The sequence below is a fragment of the Zootoca vivipara genome, chromosome 5 (assembly GCF_963506605.1).
Source record: "Zootoca vivipara chromosome 5, rZooViv1.1, whole genome shotgun sequence".
In the NCBI taxonomy this organism is placed as follows: domain Eukaryota; kingdom Metazoa; phylum Chordata; class Lepidosauria; order Squamata; family Lacertidae; genus Zootoca; species Zootoca vivipara.
This window is the reverse complement of record NC_083280.1, coordinates 95,329,084-95,345,415: the sequence shown is the minus strand read 5'-3', so window position 1 is coordinate 95,345,415 and position 16,332 is coordinate 95,329,084. Positions and strand designations below refer to the sequence as shown.

The window sequence follows — 16,332 nt, the reverse complement described above, 5'->3', positions numbered from 1 at the left end:
CCCAAATTCTGGCTGCAGAACCAGCAGCAGCGTAGGTTGAGCATGCCAAAAAAAAAACTCTTCAAACAGCCTCCGCTCAAAGGCCACACTTCTGAGGGAAATTTCCTTTTTGGGGAAGTTGCTGCAAAGGAATTTCCTGTGTGGGCAGACATAGCTTCCTGACTTGAAGGCTTGTTGGATAGGGAAAGAGTTCATAATGGAATGACAAATTAAAGACATAGCAGTCCAATTCGCTTCAAAACAGCTCTCCAATGAGCTCAGCCCATGCACCATTCCCCTCCCGCGCAGGATGAAAATAAAATGCTTCTATCCTGACAGGATTCACTCTAAGGCTTCAAGCATATCCTTCCCACAGACTCCCCTTGACTGTGGTCTCAGTTTCTCCCTTGTTAGCAATTACCGGTACCTGCCGATGGTTCTAGTTAAATATGACTTCTTTGTCTGACTCGTTTTCAATCAAGAGCAAATGTCTTTTGTGAGAGAACCTTCTCTACAAAAGTAAAACCCACACACAAGTCAGGGTAAACCAGGAATCCCCAAACTTTGGCCCTCCAGATGTTTTGGACTACAATTCCCATCATCCTTGACCACTGGTCCTGTTAGCTAGGAATCATGGGAGTTGTAGGCCAAAACATCTGGAGGGCTGCAGTTTGGGGAAGCCTGGGGTAAACCTTTCCCTTTTTTCCCTACCAAAGAAATACTGGTTTCCTTCATGAACTGTTCTTAATTTGTTTGGATATTTCCACCATGTGACTCAAAAGTCCTAGTTTGACTCCAGCATTTATAAACTTGTTACACCAAACTTCAACCTGAGGTCAGGAACAGTCCTTCCCGTTTTGCCACCTGAGGCGATACCGGAATATGCAAGAGAAGCAGTGGGCAAAGGGGGATTCTCTCTCTCTCTCCCTCATTGATGGGCCAGTCCTGTCTGAGGCACTTGTCTAGTCCATTGCCATACATGCCTGACTTCCACACCCCACTCTCCTCACATACACCCTCCTTTTGACTATAAAAGGACTTGCTTTTGGACTAATCTGCTGACCATTGGTGATATGGAACTGCAGGCAGGCAAGTGAGCAGGCTGGCAGAGGAGGAATTGAGCAAAGTCCTGCCTGGGCAACCAGCATAAAAATGTTGTCAGCCCTGGAGGAGGGATGGATCTCCCTGTTTGTCAGTCCCCAAGGCTAGATTAGGGTTTTTGTTGTCACCGTACTTTTATGATATCTATCTATCTATCTATCTGGATATAGATATAGTGGTGCCTCGCTTAACGAATGCCCTGCTTAACGAAATTTCCGCTTAACGAAAGGTTTTTTCTAGCAGAGGTTGCCTCGCTAGACGAATTCATTTTACAAAAAATTCGTCTAGCGAATCGCGGTTTCCCATAGGAATGCATTGAAATTCAATTAATGCGTTCCTATGGGCAAAAAAATAATAATCAAAAAAATTCGATGCATTCCTATGGGATTCGCTAGATGAATTTTCCGTTATAAGAAAAGACCCGTGGAACGAATTAAATTCGTCTAGCGAGGCACCACTGTATATATAAAAAATTGTCTAGTAGCACCATCTGAAGAAGTGTACATGCACACAAAAGCTTATAACAAGAATAAACTTAGTTGGTCTCTAAGGTGCTACTAGACAATTTTTTTTATTTTTATAAATATCTTTTGACTGCATCAGACGAACACGACTACCTACCTGAATTGTACTTTTATGTTGTTCTAAAATGTTCCAACCAGTTAAATCCTGACCAATTGAAGACCAGTGACTACAGTTGTGGATATCCCTAGAACCCTTTCCACGTATGTGGAGCACAATTCAAAGTGTTGGTGCTGACCTTTAAAGTCCTAAACGGCCTCGGTCCAGTATACCTGAAGGAACGTCTCCACCCCCATCGTTCTGCCCGGACACTGAGGTCCAGTGACGAGGGCCTTCTGGCGGTTCCCTCATTGCGAGAAGCCAAGTTGCAGGGAACCAGGCAGAGGGCCTTCTCAGTAGTGGCATCCGCCCTGTGGAACGCCCTCCCATCAGATGTCAAAGAGACAAACAGCTACCAGATTTTTAGAAGACATCGGAAGGCAGCCCTGTTTAGGGAGGCTTTTAATGTTTAATAGATTATTGTATTTTATTTTTCTGTTGGAAGCAGCCCAGAGTGGCTGGGGAAACCCAGACAGATGGGCGGGGTATAAATAATAAATTATTATTACTATTATTACTATTATTATTATTGCTACCTAGCTCCTGTGCATTGCAAAGTCTGGGACTAGCCCTATATTCTGATACAGTACAGATAAACCGTGCCTCCTAGATTGTCTCTGGCCAGACGTCACTTTAAGTCAGCAATGTACAGCTATCCTGGCCTTTTCTTCCCCAGAAAACTTTCTGATGCTGCTAGTCAGAAATGGCTAGTCCTTTTAAAAAGTAATCCAGGATCATTAAGGAGGTAGACCTTGTTTATAGACCAATTTCTGATTGGTCACAGGGACACCCAATCTCATATCTCACCTTTCGATAAAACAGTAGTCTGTCACAAATTCCCATAAAATATGTTTATCTTCCTGGAACCATCAAATGAAGAATCTAGATATGTTCTCTCAGGCCATCTTCTCTGCAAGGGATTCTGCACCTGCTCTGAAATAGAAGACTCTGCTCCAGCAGCTTTCATTTAAAATCTGTGCCTGAGATTTGGTGTCTTCCTTTTTCCCCCTCCTCTCTCCCCTCATCCCACAGTTCCAAATAAATGTTTTATACTGGGATATTTGATTTCATTGAATTAAAAAGAAAATTCTCACTAGAATCCTACCCATGAGCCAGGCTGCACAGGTGTTAAGCTGCCTCTTGTGTTCTAAGGATATTTACAGATGATAGTTCTGTGAGCAGTGGGCTTTGGGGAAGTAAATGCAAAGCTCCTTACCTTGCAGTTTGTTAAGGGTGCTGGGAATTGCAGTTCTGTGAGGGGTAAACTACTCTTCCCAGGATTCTTTGAGGGAAGCTTTGAATGTGTGGTGTGGAATTCTTACACCCTTCCATTGTGAGAAATGTCCCTACTCTCTATCACTGATTCATAAGAGAAGTCTATAAGCACATCTGTGTACACACATACAGAATTTAGAACAGGACATTTCAAATGCAAAAATAGTTACCTGTATGTATGACTGGAGAAGAGAAGACTCCCTGGAAAAGACCCTGATGCTGGGAGAAGGGGACGACAGAGGACGAGATGGTTGGACAGTGTTCTCGAAGCTACGAACATGAGTCTGACCAAACTGCGGAAGGCAGTGCAAGACAGGAGTGCCTGGCGTGCTCTGGTCCATGGAGTCACGAAGAGTCGGGCATGACTAAACGACTAAACAAGAACAACAAGACTGATAAATGTAAGGAAATTTATCTGGTCTTTAGAATTTGAATTTCCTAATTATGGAAATTAGGCAAACCCACATTTGCCACCAAGTGTGAACTCATCAGCGAAGTGCAGTCAATAACAGCTATATGACAAGTTATATGTCAAGAATGCTTTGATGGTGTTTCTTGCTTGGCAGGGGGTTGGACTGGATGTCCCTTGTGGTCTCTTCCAACTCTATGATTCTATGATTCTAAGTGTCTCAGCATAATATATTTGTGTTGTATTCACACTCTGCACTATATGTGAAGTGTACACTTAAAATGCACTTAAAGTGTATTTTGAAAACTATGATGTGCAAAGCTGTCCCTAGATGTTTGAAAAATTTGTGTCTTCTTCAAATGCAAACACCATCTAAAAAACACATCTTGTTCAAATGCATCTAGCAATGCTTTCTGCAGGTATTTCTGAAAGGCCTGAAGAGAAATGGGGTCTTTCCCTCTCTCTTTTGACACATATTGCCTTGTTATGACCAGATGAACTATTCAAAGGAACAACTGGTGTTTTGCTTGAGGGAAATTTCCTTTCTGAGGAAGTTAGTCATGCAAAAATGTGAAAGAAGACTCTAATGTGGGCAGAGGGAGTGCCCTGGTTGCACATTTCCTGGAAAAGGCAGCTGTTGACATACTATTGACTAATGCAAAGTCTGTCTGTTTGAAGACAGCTCCTTTCTCGATTCTCATTCCAAAGGGCATGAAGGGGACATTGCATGGCGCTTTGTAGGTTCAACCCCCAGAACTCCCCAGTTAAAAAAAGCTTCGGCATCAGGCCTGTGAAAGACCCGCTCAGTATAAACCAACTTTATCACTTCAGTTGACCCCCTAAATTGCCTTAACAGGTAACCCTATAGGAGTAGGCATGTGAACCTGCTTCAGCAAAAACAACTTTTACTTATGGCAGTGGACTTCTTCAGGTAGCTTGCTCATGGAGATCCGTAAATGTAAAAGCCAGCACTGTGAATTGTATCTGGAAACTACCTGTAGCAGGTGACACTGCATCTCTTGAACCAGCCCTTGCTAGGAAGCTGGCCAGGACCAAGATAACCCACTGACAGCATTGTTTCCCATCATTATGGAAAAAGTGAGTCAGACCTTGAAAAATCTCGGAAATGTAGACTCTGAAAATATGAGCAAAGAAAAACTGAATAGAGAGGTAGCTGCTTGCTTTCCTTCTGCTTCTTTTAACCTTCTGCTTGTCTCCCCCAACTTATTTTTTGCATGTTTGGGGGCTAGAAAAGTTTTTAAATAAAAACACAAAAAAGAAGGTTGGCATTCTCGGTATTCTGAGTTCCAGTTGTATCTAAAGTATCAGAACTTTCACAAAGTTTGCTTTTCATCATTTCATGACATTGAGGTGAGGAAAGATGCAAACAGAGGAAAGCCCCTGTTTAGTAGGAAAACGCTACTGTCAAAATCAGGAAATACTTTGAAGAAGAAGAAACCAAAACAAGAAGCACACTAATCTGTGATTAAACTTCTGAACCCACCTCTCTTCAGTAGACTGGAAATTCTAGAAGCCTAATAATTCAGGATAGATATATCCATATGTCCCAGATATTTTGCAGAATGCTCATGCTAAGACTTTGAGATTGAAATATTATGCATGCTGGTTTAGGGCTGCATGTCTCCAATAAATGTGTACAGTCATATTTTTTTTACATTGACCCTGGTCACATGAACATATCTCAGCTTCATAAACAGATGTGAACAAGCTTCATGTACCTGCTTTGCCCTTCCTGTCACACAAGTAGGGAGATGATCCAAGATGCTACAGTTAAGCATAGCTCCCCACTATATTAGAACTGAGAACTGTCCCTAATGGCCTTCAGGCAAGCCAAGCATGGCTTCAAATGCTGGTTTATTAATACTTTCTGTAGTCTGTAATGTATCAGCATTGCAGAATGCAGTTCAGTTAAGAGTTTATTCAGAGGTATTTATTTCATAATAAGGAAGCCCTGTTTAGGGAAGCTTTTAATGTTTAATAGATTTTTGTGTTGTTGTTGTTGTTGTTATATGTCAGGCATCCCCAAACTTCGGCCCTCCAGATGTTTTGGACTACAATTCCCATATTCCCTGACCACTGGTCCTGTTAACTAGGGATCATGGGAGTTGTAGGCCAAAACATCTGGAGGGCCGCAGCCTGTTATATGTTCTTTGCTTTAATATATCTGGCATGAAACTTGTAGCATAACTATAATTCATAACAGAGATGGCTAAAGAGAGGTGTATTAAATACAGTGGACCCTCGGGACTTGCAGGTCACTGCCACTTCTCGCCACTGGGTTAAGGCCTCGTAAGCCCCACTGATTGTGTCATGGCCACCGCAAGTCCTCGCAGGCCGCCACCACTACTGCCACCACCTCCCGCCACCGCTGTGAGGACTTGCAGGCTGCTGCCACTTCTGCTGCCAAATGTGTTTACAGGAGAGAGGGTAATAATAATAATAATAATAATAATAATAATAATAATAATAATAATAATACTTTATTATTTATATCCCGCCCATCAGGCTAGGGTTCCCCAGCCACTCTGGGCATCTCCCAACAGAATAATAATAATAATAATAATAATAATAATAATAATAATAGTCAGGTAGTTGTTTATTTCCTTGACATCTGATGGGAGGGCATTCCACAGGGCAGGTGCCACTACCGAGAAGGCCCTCTGCCTGGTTCCCTGTAACTTGGCTTCTTGTAGCAAGGGAACCGCCAGAAGGCCCTCAGAGCTGGACCTCAGTGTCCGGGCTGAATGAGACGCACCTTCAGGTATACTGGACATTTGAGGCCGTTTAGGGCTTTCAAGGTCAGCAGCAATACTTTGAATTGTGCTCGGAAACATACTGAGAACCAATGTAGGTCTTTCATGTTATATGTTTCTGTTTTAACTATTTGTGCTTTTATCTTGTATTTTTATCTTGTGAGCTGCTCTGATTTCCTTTGATTAAGGATGGTATATAAATTAATAACAACAGCAATATCAAGAAAAATTTACAACCATACCTTGAAACCTAAAATACTAATCAGATTAAAATTACCCCAACTTTAAAGCATCTGTCTAGGCTTCTCTAAACAAGAACATTTTTAGCAGGAACAGAAATGAATACAGTGAAAGTGACTGCTTGATCTCAATATATTGAGCTCAATATATTAAAGAGGTATAAATGTGCTTTAAATGCATGGTGTAAATATAGAATCATAGAATTATAGAGTTGGAAGAGACCACAAGGGCCATCCAGTCAGTCAGCCAGTTACAAATCCATTGAATGGTAGCATTGACTAGCCCGCATTTTACCAGCTTCTTTACAAGAATATCATGGGGCACCTTGTCAAACGGCTTGCTGAAATCAAGATAGGCTACATCCACAGCATTCCCTTCATCTACCAGGCTTGTAATTCTGTCAAAAAATGAGATCAGATTAGTCTGACATGACCTATTTTTCAGAAACCCATGCTGACTTTTAGTGATCACAGAGTTTCTTTCTAGGTGCTCACATACCGTTTGCTTAATGATTTGCTTTAGAATCTTTCCTGGTATTGATGTCAGGCTGACTGGGCGGTAATTGTTTGGGTCCTCTCTTTCCCCCTTTTTGAAAATAGGGACAACATTTGCCCTCCTCCAGTCTGCTGGAACTTCGCCTGTTCTCCTGGAATTTTCAAAGATTATTGCCAGTGGTTCTGAAATCACCTCTGCCAGTTCTTTTAATACTCTTGGATGTAGTTCATCTGGCCCTGGAGACTTGAATACATCTAATCTGGCCAAGTATTCTTGTACTACCTCCTTACTTGTTTTGGGCGGTGTTTCCCCTGCTGAATCATCTGCTCCATATTCTTCAGGTCGGGCATTGTTTTCTTTTTTGGAGAAGACTGAGGCAAAGAAGGCATTGAGGAGTTCTGCCCTTTCTCTGTCCCCTGTTCGCATTTCACCATCTTCTCCTCTAAGTGACCCCACTGTTTCCTTGTTCTTCCTTTTGCTACAGACATACCCATAAAAGCCCTTTTTGTTGCTTTTAACCTCTCTGGCGAGCCTGAGTTCATTCTGTGCTTTAGCTTTTCTGACTTTGTCTCTACACGTGCTGGCTATTTGTTTGAATTCCTCTCTGGTGGTTTCGCCCTTTTTCCATTTTTTGTACGTATCCCTTTTAAATCTTAACTCAGTTAAATGTTCTTTAGGCACCTTCCATGTTTCCGTCTCATTGGTATTGCCTGAAGTTGTGCTTTTAATATCTCCCTTTTAACAAACTCCCAACCATCATGAACTCCCTTCCCTTTTAGTATTACTGTCCATGGGATCTCACCCAGCATTTCCCTAAGTTTTCTGAAGTCGGTTTTCTTAGTCCATAATTTGAGTCTTAGTATGCTTGGTTGCTCCTTTCCGCTGAATAATAAACTCCAGAAGAGCATGGTCACTCCCACCTAATGATCCTGCCACTTCTACCCCACTAACCAGGTCATCACTATTGGTTGGGACCAGATCTTAAATGGCTGATCCTCTTAATTCTAGGAGAGTCTGATCCAACAGACTATCCTACAATTAAGCATGACCTTCAAGGTCTCATTTTTAATTGGCAAAAAGAAAAATGCAATATTTTTCTGCCTGTATCCACCAAGTGATTCTTACTTTTCCATTGCAAACAATCCATCTACATATTTTATACATAACAACTGACCAGAGTTGTGCAAACTGGGAACTTTCCCTAGGCTAAATTACACAATCCTGAGAAGTGATCGGAGCAAATGGAGGAACTGAATCCTTTGCTACACGTTTGAATAGCTGCATATTTCTCCAGGTGTTGAGAAAGCTAAGCAAATAACTCTCTTCCTCCTCAATCAAGACAAGGGGCTTTAAGCAGGGGAAAGGGGCACACTTCCTTCTCCTGCACGTTGAAGATTTCATAATCCACACACATTACTTTCTGTTCATGAATACGAGTAACAACACGTTTGAAAACTAGGATTGGCATCTCTTACTCTGGACATGTGCCAGGGCAACCCAGCAGAAGGCAATCCCTGCTCCTCCTCCTGTATGTTTGCTTCCCGGTCCTCTTTGCCAACCCTCCCTCACCTGCTGTGTGTTGCACCTGGAGATCAACTTCCCATGGCAGGCAAAGACCAAGGATGGACAGCAGGGCTAGAGAACTGATGGATAGGAGAATCCACATCTTCCGTCCTTACTGTTTTGGCAAGAGATGTGATAGGGTGCCACATTTTGAAAAAGGCCTTCCCGGACAAATCTGCCCTTAACACGGAGGCCACAACTAAGCAGAGGTTTTTTCTCCTGTTGTTTCCCAACTCCTTTCCAGTACCTGCTCCTCGTTGCACAGTTTTCCAGGACCCTTTTTGTGTGAGGCTCCTGCTTGCTGGTGCCAGGGGGAGCCCCCCCTCAAGCCCTTGGCCTCCAAGAGGCTACCAGCAAGGGGGGCTCGTCACTCTGCAGCCTCTCTGGTCCTGTCTGGGCCTTACCCTCCAATGCAGCTTGAGCAGCCGCTGGGGGCTGGAGAAGACCCAGGCAGGAACGGAAAGGGCGCAGAGCATGAAGGGGGCAGAGAGTGACTGACCCTAAAGAGTGCCTGCCCTCTCCCACCCTTCGGTGGCATGCTTGTCCCCCTCCACCCCCCCAAATAAAATAAACAACCCCCCCCCAAAAAAAACCTGGACATCTAATGTACAATGCAAAAATCCACCCGGAGGGGCATGCTGGCCCCGCAAAAGAGGACATGTCTGGGAAATCCCAGACATATGGCAACCCTAGATATGAAGATATCATTATTATTTATTAAATTAGTATGCTGCCCTTGTTGGTACAGTTCATTTGATAATGACCAGTTATTGACATAGTTCCATTTGAAGACTGTCTCATCCCAAAAGGTCAAGAACAGATTAACACATAACTCCCCCACCCACCCAGGGACCCAGGTGGTGCTGTGGTTAAACCACTGAGCCTAGGGCTTGCTGATCAGAAGGTTGGTGGTTCGAATCCCTGTGACAGGGTGAGCTCCCGTTGCTTGGTCCCAGCTCCTGCCAACCTAGCAGTTCGAAAGCACATCAAAGTGCAAGTAGATAAATAGGAACCGCTACAGCGGGAAGGTAAACGGCGTTTCCATGTGCTGCTCTGGTTTGCCAGGAGTGGCTTTGTCATGCTGGCCACATGACCTGGAAGCTATACGCCGGCTCCCTCGGCCAATAATGCGAGATGAGCGCGCAACCCCAGAGTCGGTCACGACTGGACCTAATGGTCAGGGGTCCCTTTACCTTTACCTTTTACCCCCACCCACCCACTTTAAACTTGGTACAGTGGTACCTTGGTTGAAGTACACAATCTGTACTTAACCTGAAGTCTGTACTTAACCTGAAGCGTACTTAACCTGAAGCGAACTTTCCCATTGAAAGTAATGGAAAGTGGACTAATCCGTTCCAGACGGGTCTGCGGAGTACTTAAACTGAAAGTACTCAAACCGAAGCGTACTTAAACCGAGGTATGACTGTATAGTTACTAAGGAATAAGTATGTCCCCTTTGTCTAGTTAACTCTCTGTTTATAAAGATAAAGGTAAAGGGACCCCTGACCATTAGGTCCAGTCGTGTTATATCAAGGGCCAAATTCCTCTTTCCATCCCAGTCAGCTCTCAACAGAACTGAATGGTTGGTTTCTGAACTGAACTCTTTGCTCAGGTCCAGCCCTTGCACTGTTTCTCACTAACCTGACAGACATTCCTTTTTCTTTTCTTCTTTGAATTTTTAAATTAATTTTCTTTTCTCTCATTACAAATATACAGCTTATATATACACCTCTCTCTCTCCTTTTGGGCTTCCCTTGACTTCCATTTCTGGTTTATTAACCTCATTAATATAATCTGCTATGTTCTACAAATATCATATTTTCCCTTTTATTACATTACCTATTCCCTATCCCTAAAATTGTGAAAGTTTATTTAAATCCTACCATCAGATCAATATTCCTTTTTTGTTTCTGCAAATACAGTGGTACCTCTGTTTACAAACACAATTGGTTCCAAAAGTCTGTACTTAACCTGAAGCGTACTTAACCTGAAGCGAACTTCCCCATTGAAAGTAATGGAAAGTGGATTAATCCATTCCAGATGGGTCCGCGGAGGACTTAAACTGAAAATACTCAAATAAACCGAGGTATGACTGTACAATAAAAAGGTTCCCACTCTTTTTCAAAATCCCTATTGTCCTTTTTCCGAAGTCTGTGTGTCAGCTTCACCAGCTCCGCATAGCTCATCAGTTTTTCTTGCCATTGTTCTTTTGTTGGATTTTCTCCAGTCTTCCAATTCTGTCCTACCAATATTCTCACCGCCTCAACCTGACAGACACTCTAATGATGTCTCTGGCGGGCATCTATCTACTACTGTTTTGTTGTTAACTTTCAGCTCTCTTACCCACCAGGGAAGAGTTGTGGAGGGCTCTTCATACATTGAAGTTGCAATCCATTAATCCTACTTGACCCTTCTTCCTCTTTGCTGCTTCTCTCTGGATAGTCTTACTGCTCAAGCCGCAAATTTAGTGGTATACTAAATGATAGAGTCAGCCAGAGTGATCCTGGGCGAACAAGTGTCCATTTTCAAGGGAAAACCAACTTAGAAGAGATTGAGATAGAGTTTTTGCAGGATGAAAACCACCAATCAAGAAGGAAGCCACCCCAAAGTTAGAGGAGAAAGGCAGAGCAAAGGACCATTTATAAGGAAGTCCACATCAAGTTTCTGAAAAGGGCATTTGAAGCTAACGTGTACCCCAGATACGAGGCCAGGGAGGCACTGGCAAGGTGCATCAGAGTCAAGGAACACCTTGTGCACAGAAGAGCCAGAAGAAGGAGGACTAGTTCCAAAATAATGACCAGGAACTGAGCTAAAGGTCCTTATAGCCGCTGTGAAAGAAGAAGTCGTCCAAGAAGCAATCCGGGAAGCAGCCCAAATATCCACACACAGCAATATTACCAGCCGCACAACTTCCATTATTCCGAAAGCTATGGAGGAGGGTTCTGGCAGCCACCTCTCAGCAACACTTAACCAGGAGAGCACCTCTATGCCTTGCAGTAACAGAACTCCCAGGAACTGAACCCAGTTCATTACCAGCAAGCTGTTGTTGTTGGGACTGGGATTTTGTGAGACTCCCCAGACAAGCAAGTGCTCAGTTCCATATTACGGTGGAGAGATGGTGAGGCAGCCTCCACCATTGGCTGGTGCATTGCATCAATCAGTAATACTCCCTGGTCAATGGGAAACAGTCATGCAATGGGGAATTATCCAGCTGCAAATCCTGGATGATGGTGGTGGAAGTGGTTCAGGCTCTCTGTTCTTCTCTTTAGGTCTAGTTTCAGAACAAAGGCGCCAGACTGCCAATGGGGATTACCAAGCTGCAAACCCTGTACAAATGTTGCCTGAAGATTACCAAAGTGGGCAGCAAAGCATAGAATCATAGAGATGGAAGAGACCACAAAGGCCATCCAGTCAAACCCCCTGCCAAGCAGGAAACACCATCAAAGCATTCTTGACAGATGGCTGTCAAGCCTCCGCTTAAAGACCTCCAAAGAAGGAGACTTCACACACTCCTTGGTAGCAAATTCCACTGCTGAACAGCTCTTACTGTCAGGAAGTTTTTCCTAATGTTTAGGTGGAATCTTTTTTCTTGTAGCTTGAATCCATTGCTCCATGTCCGCTTCTCTGGAGCAGCAGAAAACAACCTTTCAAAAATATAAAAGGATGTCATATAGAGGAGGGAGAAGAGACATTCCCCCATGTCTCTTATTTAAGGATATTTTCCTCCCACCACTAGGTCTGCGTGTTGTTTGCTCCATTTGGTCCTTGACATTTGTAATGTCTTTCCTTCTCCCAACATCTTCCAGGATTACCCATACATATAAGATTTGTTTTCTATCTTTTAAATTTATTATATTTCAAAGTTTTTCAACAAAGTTTGTTCTTTTAGTGGCTTTGTCTGGGATCATCATCTGGCTTTCCATTTACTGAAGCATTTGCTACCCTTTATCCAAGGAAGCTAAAAGCACTTGGATATTGAAATCAAAAATAAAAGCTAAACAATTAATTGGCCACTTGTTCATTGCAGACAGATTGACATTACCCAAACACTGGAGAGACTTATAATGTGTGTCATTGGACTACAGATGTGATATTTAGCCTCAAAATGATATTACTTCATGGTATTAAAAAAAAATACATTTTTTACTTGGCACTCACTTTTTTGTGTTAGCAACAAGGGCCACAGTAAAAAAAACCAGTATCCTATTATGCTAGAATTTGGAATGCATGGCACTGTATTCTCTCTCTCTCTCTCTCTCTCTCTCTCTCTCTCTCTCTCTCTCTCTCTCTCACACACACACACACACACACACACACACACACACACACACACCACTTTATTGTGGTCCATAGACCCAAAATACACTGTACTTTTTTTTAAAAAAAAATACATTGTCACTGTTGTTTTAATTTCATTTTTGTATTATTCCCTTGTGTTTATGGATACATATTTGTAATTACATTCACACTGATTTGAAGCCACTTTGTGTCCTTCCTAAAAAGAGGCTCCTCGAGGCCAGAGGGTCATTGCTAGAACAACTCATGGGTTGGGGCAACTGGCTAAAATGTTTTAAACAGTTTTAAAAAGTTCTAAATTTGGTTTCTCTGTTTTGTTTTTGTCAGGTTCATATTGGTTAAATGTTTAGTTGGGGTTGGCAGTTATTTTAATTTGGGTATAACTGTAAACTGTTTATTGTTGTTGTTGGTTTCTATTGATTTATTGGTTTGCTTGTTGCTCATATAGGATATTTTGGGGTTTTTTTGGCGCTGTGGTTAAACCACTGAGCCTAGGACTTGCTGATCAGAAGGTCGGCGGTTCGAATCCCTGTGACGGGGTGAGCTCCCGTTGCTTGGTCCCAGCTCCTGCCAACCTAGCAGTTCGAAAGCACGTCAAAATGCAAGTAGATAAATAGGAACCGCTACAGCGGGAAGGTAAACGGCGTTTCCATGTGCTGCTCTGGTTTGTCAGAAGCGGCTTTGTCATGCTGGCCACATGACCTGGAAGCTATACGCCGGCTCCCTCGGCCAATAATGCGAGATGAGCGCGCAACCCCAGAGTCGGTCACGACTGGATCTAATGGTCAGGGGTCCCTTTACCTTTACCTATATGATATATATTTAATGTTTTATATATGCTGTAAGCTACCCAGGGTGGCAGAGGAAACTCAGGAAGATGGGCGTGTTATTTATTTATTTGACCTCAGATTTTTGTAAATGGATTTCAGAGCCCTTTACAAGAAAGAGGAAAGAGCCCATCTCTTACCTGGGTATGCTGCCGGAGTGCCATTGCCTTGTTTTGTTGATTGGCAGATTAAACAGTTCAAAGCTCATGCTGATGGAATTGTCTAAAGACCATGCTCATTAGCAACTCTTCGTTTGAGTTTTCATTTTTACGGGCAGTGGTCCATTTCCCCTCTCATCTTCATTCTTCCCTATGAGGAAAGAGTAAGAGGCATCCAGAAGATGCTTCTAGGTAAACCATGCTTGCACTTGGTTGGGCAGCGTTGCGTTTGTGTGCCTAGATCATGGACTCAGAGAGGCTTTCCCCAACATTCTCCAGCAATGTTCAAGAAGCAGGAGACAGCTATGCTGATAATTGCAGGGTTGGTTTTTTTAAAAAGATTGGGATTCTCAATTTTCCTATTACCACCAGTGATGTCACTAAGTGCATTCCTTGACTTTTGCCTATGGCAGCTGATGTTCATTTCTCTGTGGAAAATTGAAAAACTATGTTGCAGTAAGGGCAGGATCCCCACCCCTGGCATTGGGTCTCTCAGTCTTTATTCATAGAATAAAGGACCCAAGGGTCATCTAGTCCAACCCCCTACAATGCAGGAATCTCAGCTAAAGCATCCATAACAGATGGTCATCCAACCTCTCTTTAAAAACCTCCAAGGAAGACGAGTCCACCACCTCTCATGGGAGTCTGTTCCACTGCTGAACAGCTCTTACTGTCAGAAAGTTTTTCCGAATGTTTAGTCGGAATCTACTTTCTTGCAGTTTGAAGCCATTGGTTTGAGTCCTACGCTCCAGAGCAGGGAAAAACAAGCATGCTCCTTCCTACATGTGACAACCTGTAAGAGAGAGGGCTTGCAGAGAGCAGCCCACTCTGCTTACTTCCACCAGATGGGAGAGCAGCAGCAAGTCTGGGAGTTCAAATCAGGAACAGGAAGGGTTAAGACGGGTCCAGGGCTCTGCAGAGTCCTGGTGGCTCAGCTCCAGGTTGGTAGCAGGGAAGCAGGGGAGGAGCTGGCTTCAGCAGGGGCTGGAAAGGAGGGAGGAGAGAGAACGGCACCTCAGGAGCCTGGTTTGGGACCACGGAGGACCCATAGAGCAAGGAGGAGGGGCGTTTGGAGTCTTAAAAGGGGGGTCAGAGCCCACGAGACGCCATTGTGGGCTTCTGCTCCATGCAGAGCAGACATGATTTGAGACATCTCACCACTGTATATAGCATGCACAATAAAACTATGAAAATCCAGAGGATGTGTGGAGTGCTTACTCGGGAGTAGCCAACACCCCATCTGTGACAGCAAGCCCACAATCTTTTGATGGCTACCCCGAGGGAAGAGGGCTGCAAATGGAGCAGCCGGCATGAAGTTGGCAGCATCTAAAGCAGAAGAGAGAGATGCCAAGGGAGGATTGGCATGCGTGAGGGGTGTAGCAGAGAGCAAGCTGCAGCCAGCACCCTGCAACTATGGAACGGCTCAAGCACCAGGTAGGCACCCGGGCACAGGGGAAGCCAGGCTTAGTGAACCGAGCAGCTCTGAACACAGCCAAGCCGGAGTGGAGGCTGGACAAGCAGAGAGGACACTCGGGACGGGCCAGCACTTTGTAGGGCGACCCTCAGCACAAGCTGGCTCTAAGGCTGAGAGGCATGGTGGCGTGGAAGTGCAGGAGGCTGAGAGGCGAGTCCGGGCAGAGGGGACAGACGGAGGGGAAAGGCAGCGGCCACAAGCTCCCATACAGTCCCTGGAAGGCAGCTACAGCTCAGCACAGACCCCTCCAGCCAGATGTGATGCAGAGGGACAAAGCCCGCGCGCGGGTACTTTCAAACGCTGACGCGGGAAAACAGAGGGAAGAGAAAGGCGGGAGATGCCTTTACAATGCACCCAGCCACTGGGTGGAACACTGCCCCCAGAGGAAGGAATGGCGAGAGCAGGCAGGCACAGACACAAGCCTGGATGCCAGATCAGGAGGGGAGGGGCCAGGCAGAGCACCAACAACTGAGCCCTCCTGTAACACCCCACAGCACGACAAAGAGATGGAAGTAAGTCTGCAGCTGCCAAGAGGCCAGACCCAGGAGACAGTCGGGCTTCTCTGCAGGGGCAGCAGCAATGATTTCCTATCGGTGGACTTTGCTAGGCAGAATCAGATTCCCCTTTTCCCAAGGAAGCTTCCCATGAGCGTCTCGGCCATAGACGGCAGGGAATTGCAGGAGGGTGAGGTCACGCAACAGACCCCCTCTCGGAAGATGACAGTGAACAAGCACGCAGAAGTGCTAGCTTTGGACTTAATGGACAATGACCCTGTGGGCAGCCAGCGCCGGGGAGATCTCACCTTTGGAGATGCAGACGGCAAGGAGCACTGCAGGAAAGAAGGAGAATCCTCAGGATCGCACCACATCAGCTCCCCAGGCGGATGGAACGACGCAGAGGCGGGGATGCAGGAAGAGAAACTGAGCCAACTCACCAAAGAGGACACTTTTACCCAGAACATACGGAGGGACTTGAGGGAGAAAAAGGGGGCAGGGGAAGGGCTTGCCGAGAAAGAGGGGTTACTCTTTAGCAATGATGCCCGGTATATGCCCCAGGACTCCCTCAGAGGGAAGATTCTCAAGCAATATCATGACAACCCCACGGAGGGGCATGCAGTACA

General features: G+C 44.6%; 1 protein-coding gene across 2 annotated transcripts in view; it reads left to right on the top strand.

Annotated features, from left to right (window-relative positions):
- ETV6 (ETS variant transcription factor 6) overlaps positions 1-16,332 on the top strand; it is a 125,160-nt gene that overhangs the window by 64,877 nt on the left and 43,951 nt on the right. The window lies entirely within an intron of this gene.